The 7435-nt window shown below is 54.3% G+C and overlaps 1 long non-coding RNA gene across 1 annotated transcript in view; it reads left to right on the forward strand.

The window, feature by feature from the left end:
• The window catches only part of LOC123591592, a 59366-nt gene extending 52028 nt beyond the window's left edge, over positions 1-7338 (forward strand). The window contains exon 5 of the long non-coding RNA XR_006709417.1: positions 7058-7338. This is a non-coding gene — a long non-coding RNA (uncharacterized LOC123591592). The remainder of the gene's footprint in view (positions 1-7057) is intronic.
• The last annotated feature ends 97 nt before the right edge of the window (positions 7339-7435 follow it).

Raw genomic sequence — 7435 nt, forward strand, 5'->3', positions numbered from 1 at the left:
AGAAGACTTTAAAGGAGACCCTAGAGACTTGCTTGAAAGTAAGGAATGCTGGGAAGGGAGAAGGGGCAGGAAGGGACAGGGTTATGGCTGAACACAGAGCGGTCACGAAGGGTAAGGGGTAGAAAGTTCTCTGTTACCCTCCTCTCTGTCTTTTTGTACACCTGACATTTTTCTTAATAAAAAGTAAAAGAGGGACGCCTGGGTGGCTCAGTTAAGCGTCCGACTTCAGCTCACGTCATGATCTCACGGTTTGTGAGTTCGAGGCCCGCGTCGGGCTCTGTGCTGACAGCTCGGAGCCTGGAACCTGCTTCAGATTCTGTGTCTCCCTCTCTCTCTGCCCCTCCCCTGCTCGTGCTCTGTCTCTCTCTCTCTCAAAAATAAATAAACGTTAAAAAAAAATTTTTTTTTTCAATAAAAGAAAGAACTCTAAGCAAATGCAGAGAGATAGCCATTAACCTGCACAGGGAGATTGAATATCACAGATTTCTTCCCAAATCAATGTCTAGATTCAATTCAGTCCTGATCAACCCCCCACAGGGTTTCGGTGGAGCTTGTCAAGCGGATTCTAAAAGCACCAAGAGTAGCTGAGACACTCTCACGGAAGAAGGAGGTAGGGCACTTACCCTGCAAACATCAAGGCTTATTATAAAGCTATAGCGATCAGGCCAGCTGGAACAGAGCTGGACCGCTCGGCGGATGGGGCAAGACAGAGAGACTGACACTCAGGCGGGGCCGTGGCAGATCAGAGGGGAAGGGGGAGCAGACACGTTCACATCTGTGTCACATGTCACCCTCACAGCGTTCCTGTGGGGCTGGATCTCTCCTAAGCATCCCAAGGTCCCATTTCACACTCGGCAGAGGCTCGGAGGAGGCCAGTGGTGCCCGAGGTCTTCTGGCTCTGGTCCTAGGCTCTTTCCAAAGTGGGAGTCCTCCCAGGGGTCCCTGCCCTGTGTCTGAACCATGGGCCCCCCACTCCCGAACCTACTGATTCATAATCTCTGGGGATGTCCCCGCATCCACACGACTGCTAACTTCCCACTTGAGCCCGAGACCTCATGAACCAGAGAAAGGGAAAGGCAATGATGGGTGGGGGTGGCGGGCGAAAGCAAGAGCGCGCAGAGCCAGTCACACTGAGGCCCGCGGGGCCTCGCTGCCAGGGGTGGGGAACAATCAGGCACTGTCCCTCTCCTTCCACCCCCTTAGGCTTTCATCACTGACCTAACTCTGGGGGCAGAGCACTAGCAGTGTGTGTGTGTGTGGGGGGGGGGAGGTCAGGGGTCAGCCCACTGCATGCCAAGCCGAGCCAGGAATAGAGCCGGTTTGGGGACGGCTGGGGGGACTCAGGGCCCCACGGGAGCCCACAGCCCACTACTGGAGGACGCCACTGAGAAGAGAGGAGGGCAGGGAGGTCCATGGCTCCATCCAAGCCGCTAAGGGGCTTCTGGAAGGATGCAAATGCCTGTGAGCAATGCTAATTCTCCTCCTCGGCCACTGCTGACCTAGCGGGAGGGACGTTCCTGTCCCCAGGAGGATCTGGCGATCTGGCCTCCACAGACCCATCGCCCTCAGGCTGACCCACTGGGCGAGTGGCCCCCTTCTGCCTTGCATCGTAGCTTCCGGTCTGTGGGTCTGCCGTGCAGTTCCTGGGCCCTGCTCCCCCACTTTGCTCAGATTAGGGGAGGGGAGATTCCCCCCACCCCCACCGACCTGCAGCAGTAGCCAGTGGGGTCCAGCCACCTACAGATCTGACTGTTCTGCTCTTCTGCTAGGCACCTGCGACTGCCCAGGCAGATGGAGTCTGGGGCCCTGATTCTGAGGGTTTTGAGCCCTCCGCCGTCTCTGGCCACTCCCCAGCCTCTGAGCGGCGGTCTCGATGATACAGTCATTCATTCATTCAATAGATGTGCATCAAATGTTATCCGTGCTGGGCACTGTGCTAAGTGTTGGCGAAAGGCGTGACCAGGACAGGCCAGGCTCCTGCCAGCGGGCAACTTGTAGTCCTGGGGAATGAGTGGGTGTTCAGAGAGACCAGCCAAGGGCTGCGCTTGAGCTGGCGAGCAGGGAGGGCTTGCCTGAGGTCATAACCTGTGAGTAGAGACACGGATGAAGTGAGGGGGTGAGTGTACCCGGGGAAGAATGCTCCAGACAGAGGGAGCTGTAAGGGCAAAGGCCCTGAGGTGGAAACATTCCAACACGTTCCAGGAACAGCAAAAGGCGCTAGAACAGAATGCGGACAGAGAGGAAAGCGGGGCCATGTGCCAGAGAAGCAGCCAGGCCCAGATCTGGGAGAAGACCGCGTGTGTTGGAAAGATGGCGGAGGGGTTCGAGCAGGGGATTGTCATGGTCTGACTTAGAACCAACACTCAGGTTCTCATGGTACCCATTTTACCCACGGAGACCAGGGCTCAGAGAGGTCAAGTGAGGTTTCCAGGGTCACATGGCCACCACTGAGCCAATGGTCTGTCCAGCCCCCCTCACCAGCTCCCTACAAATCTACAATCACGCCCCTTCCCACTGGGCTCCCCTTTTGACTCGGGGCCTCGCTCAACGCCCCGAAGTCGGAGGTGTTACCCTCCTTGTACAGCTGAGGAGGCTGAGTTCAGAGAGGCCAGGTCACCCGTCCACACCCACACAGCCCGATCACAGAGCCGCTCCGGGTCAGACGCATCTGGCTTCAAACCCTGGCCTTACCCGCGATGACCTGAGAGGTGTCTAACCCTTCAGAGCCTTGTCCGGGAAACAGGGGTGCCAATAACATTGGCTCTGACCCCCGCTGACCTCACTGACCGCTTCCTGCGCTCCGCCCTACCCCTTCCAGCCACGCTGGCCTTTCTGTTCCTCGGAGATGTCCGCTCACATCCGCCACAGGAACATCCTGCCCCTCGGCTCCCTCTCGGGCGTCTCCGGCCACCTCCGAGGACTGTAGTGACCTTACCTGGGCTAACATACGGGGACTGTTTGGCAACAGGGCCCGACGCAAAGGCCCAATGAGTGTCAGCTGCCAGGACTACTGTTATTATGTTCGATTCTCCAACCCACACTCCAAATCTCTGTGCTGCTGCTCAACTGAACCAAAGTTCATCCCCTCACCCCCAGTTTCTTGGCCTCCACAGGGGTCTTTGAAGCCAGCGGTCGGTGAGGCGTCAGGCCTTGTGCTGGGGCCACAGCGGCACTGAGGGGCGGGCACCTTGGTCACAGCCCGGCGTATGACCGGTCTCACTCAGGGCCCACAGGGTACAGAGACTCCTGGTCTCCCCAGCCAGACCAGAGCCGGGCGGCGGGTGGTGGCAGTGACTGGATTGGAGAGGTGGGGACTCCCGCTAGGGCCCTGGCGCCCCAGGAGGTGTTTTTCCCCCATGGCCACTGGGTGGCAGCACTTCTCCAGGAATATGGGGGCAAGAGAGGAGCTTTTCCTAAGCGTTGGGAACACACGACGGGAATCTTGGAGGGGACCCAGGCCCAGAGAGGAGTTGGGACTTTCCCAGGGTCACACAGCATTCAGGGGCAGGGCCTGGCCAGGTGACGGGTCACCCGCCTGCCTGGAGGAAGCAGAGGGAAGGAAAAGGAGGAGGAGGAAGCTGGGAGAGTGAGGGCCAGCCCGCACAGACACTGTACATCCTGAGCCTGTGACCCGGTGGTCCTCAAACTGCAGTAGGCTTCGAAGGGATGGGCGGAGCTTTGCCGAAGCCTAGCCTCCAAGATCCGCCCTCCCTCGGAGACTCTGATTGAATAGGTCTGAGACCGGGGCCCCGGAATCTGCACGTAAGACACTTCCCGGATGAGGCCGGAGCATCCCAAGGCCCTTTAGTGTGCCGTTGGCTCTGCCCGCTGAGGCAGTTGGGCAAAATCATTGCAATGAAGCACAATAAAAACCCCTGATATCTGAGTCACTTGCGAGGTACTTGCACACCAGCTTCTCCTTTTATGTATTTAGTTTTTAATAATTCTTTTAAGCTTATTTATTTTGAGAGAGAGGGAATGAGTGGGGGAGGGGCAGAGAGAAGGGGACAGAGGATCTAACATGGGTTCTGTGCCGACAGCAGAGAGCCTGACCGCAGGGCTCCAACTCACGAACCAGAGCCGAAATGGACTGAGCCACCCACGCACCCCCACCCCACCCCCCCCACCCCGCCCTGCTTCTCCTTTTAATCTTCATCTTTTTAACTACTCTCTTGGGAGGGATCATCATCCCCAATTCTACAGACACCTGAGGCTCAGAGGCAAAGGGTGACGTGGCCAGGATTCCCCCCCCCCCCCCCCCAAACAGCAGGGCTGAGCTCAGATCGGAGCTGGGACCGTCTTCGGGTGGGAGTCGGCAGTCTAATGATCAAACCTCTGGGTTTGGAGGTTGCTCCGAACGTGCTCGTTTTTGCTAAAGACCAAAATTCCAAACTTCAGGACCTACAACTTGCTGTGATGATCCCAGCCCCGTGGAGGAAGCTCGGGGCCACTGCCACTGTTCAGGTTCAGGTTCAGGCCCTCAGTCATCGCTTCTCTCTGCCTATCCGCATCCTCTCCTCCAGGGCCCAGAAAATGCCCCATCTCAGAAAAAGTCACAGCCATTTCTAGGGCATTTCATCCGAAGCTGGGTACCACGCCCGGCTCTGTGGGAGATGCGGGCAACCCCTTCCCCCCACCCCTTTACTGCACTTTGTAGATACCCGCGTCTCTTACAAATCCAAGGTCAATGGCAGTTGAGTCTGTCGGCGCCATTTTTCCAACAGCATTGGCTGACTTCGTGTCTCTGGGTCACGTGTTGGCAATTCTCACAACATTTCAGAATTTTTGATTATTATTATATTTCTTGCAGCGATCTGTGATGAAGGATGATGTCTCAGTGAAAGCTCGGATAATGGTCAGCATTTTTTTTTTTTTTTTTTTTTAGCAATAATGTAGGTTTTATTTTTTTATTTTTTTTTCAACGTTTTTATTTATTTTTGGGACAGAGAGAGACAGAGCATGAACGGGGGAGGGGCAGAGAGAGAGAGGGAGACACAGAATCGGAAACAGGCTCCAGGCTCTGAGCCATCAGCCCAGAGCCCGACGCGGGGCTCGAACTCACGGACCGCGAGATCGTGACCTGGCTGAAGTCGGACGCTTAACCGAGGCGCTTAACCGCTTAACCCAGGCGCCCCGATAATGTATGTTTTAATTACGGTATTTACTTTGCTTTTTCAGATGTATGCTACTGCACTTACTAGGCTACACTGCCGTGTAAACATAACTTTTTTTTAAGGTATCTATTTTTTGTTTTTTTATTTTATATTTGAGAGGGAGAAACAGAGAGACGGACCACGAGCAGGGGAGAGGCAGAGAAATGGAGACAGAATCGGAAGCAAACTCCAGGCTCTGAGCTGTCAGCCCAGAGCCTGACGCTCGAACCCACCCACCCACCCACCCACCGTGGGGCTCAAACCCACCCACCGTGAGATCGTGACCTGAGCCGAAGTTGGACACTTCACCGACTGAGCCACGCAGGCGCCCCCCATAACTTGAAACATTTTTTTTAATTTATTTTTTAAATTTACATCCAAGTTAGTTAGCGTCTAGTGCAACAATGATTTCAGGAGTAGATTCCTTAATGCCCCTTAATGCCCAGTTAGCCCATTCCCCCCTCCCACAACCCTTCCAGGAACCCTCTGTTTGTTTTCCATATTTAAGAGTCTTATGTTTTGTCCCCCTCCCTGTTTTTATGTTATTTTTGCTTCCCTTCCCTTACGTTCATCTGTTTTGCCTCTTAAAATCCTCATAGGAGTGAAGTCATATAAACATAACTTTTATAGGCACTAGGAAATCAGAAAGTTCATTTGACCTGCCTTATTGCTGTATTTGCTTTGTTGTGGTCCAGAATTGAGCCGGCAATATCTCCGAGTTATGCCTGTGCAGAGGACAAGATCTGCCCCCAGGGGCTTTCCGTCTGGCTGGGAAGCCAAGAGGTGGTTACTTTGGTGATGGAACAAGTTACTTGATTTTTTTTTTTCCCCTTCAAATTCATGGTCCCAACCTTACTCCCTTACTGGAACAGGTTTCCCTGCTGCGTGGGCTGACCCAGGAGACCCCCCTCACTGATAAAGTGGTTCATGGTATTTTCACACTACTAGGCATTACAGAGCAATCCGATTTTCTTTTTCTTGTTTGTCACGGTAATACCACCCATCGATGGATTCCTAGCATCCTCTGGAAGGTGGGAATGCCAAGGATTATAACGTTGGTACAGAAAAGGAAATCAGGGAGAGGCAGTTCGCAATTTATCAAGATATGAGCCCTGAAGCCCCAATTTTAAAGGAGGAAAAACTTCCTCAGACAAAGCACCAGCACGATCTGAAGCCAGCTTGGTGCTGAGAGGAGAGAGCCCAGAGTGGGGCTCAAACTCACAAACTGAGAGATCACGAACTGACCCAAAGTCAGACGCTTAACCCACTGAGCCACCCAGGTGCTCCTGAAGGCTGTTGCTTTTAAAAAAAAAATTGGGGGGCACCTGGGTGGCTCAGTCGGTTAAGCGTCCGACTTCGGCTCAGGTCAGGATCTCGCGGTTTGTGAGTTGGAGCCCTGCGTCGGGCTCCATGCTGACAGCTCAGAGCCTGGAGACTGCTTCCGATTCTGTGTCTCCCTCTCCCTCTGCCCCTCCCCTGCTCACGCTCTGACTTCCTCTGTCTTCTAATAATAAATAAACGTTAAAAAAATTAAAAAAAAATGTTTTAATGTTTTATTTATTTTTGAGAGAGACGCAGTGGGGGAGGGGCAGAGAGAGAGGGAGTCACAGAATCCGAAGCAGGCTCCAGGCTCTGAACTGTCGGCACGGAGCCTGATACAGGGCTCGAACTCACAAACAGTGAGATCGGGACTGAACTCAGACACTTAACTGACTGAGCCACCCAGGCGCCCCATGGGGCTGCTGCTGCTTTTTAAAACGAAAATCCTGGCCTGAACAGGGCTTGGCAGTTCCAGCCCTAGATCTGCCACCGACCATCTGTGAGGCCGAGGGAAGCTGCTTCTCTGAGCCTCAGTTTCCTTACTTGCACAGTTGTGGCTGACAATCCTTGTCCTCTTCTCACAGGGTCGTGCTGGACTTGGAAATCCCGTGAGTAACCTGAACTGCAGAGCAGTGGGAACACGGGGAGGTCGCCCCGTGTGGCATTCTGCACATTTGCTGAGGCTCAGATTATCTTCCTAAGGAGGGGGTGGCGTGGGGATCCCATCGGATGGTGGGATATTCGGATAATCATCCTTCTGTGTCTCTCCTTCCTCCGCTGCCCCTGGGAGGAAGCTGTGACCCTCCGTGGGGCCCCAGCGGGGCTGCTCCCCAGGACTAAAGAGGGAGGTGAGGTGTGAGGGGCCTTTCGCCAAATACCGCAGAAGCACGTGCCTCAATGCTCTTAGTTTGCATGGGGGGAAAGGGGGCACACAAAAGCAAAGGAAGGTAACTTGTCCAATC

The sequence above is a fragment of the Leopardus geoffroyi genome, chromosome B4 (assembly GCF_018350155.1).
Source record: "Leopardus geoffroyi isolate Oge1 chromosome B4, O.geoffroyi_Oge1_pat1.0, whole genome shotgun sequence".
Taxonomy (NCBI): domain Eukaryota; kingdom Metazoa; phylum Chordata; class Mammalia; order Carnivora; family Felidae; genus Leopardus; species Leopardus geoffroyi.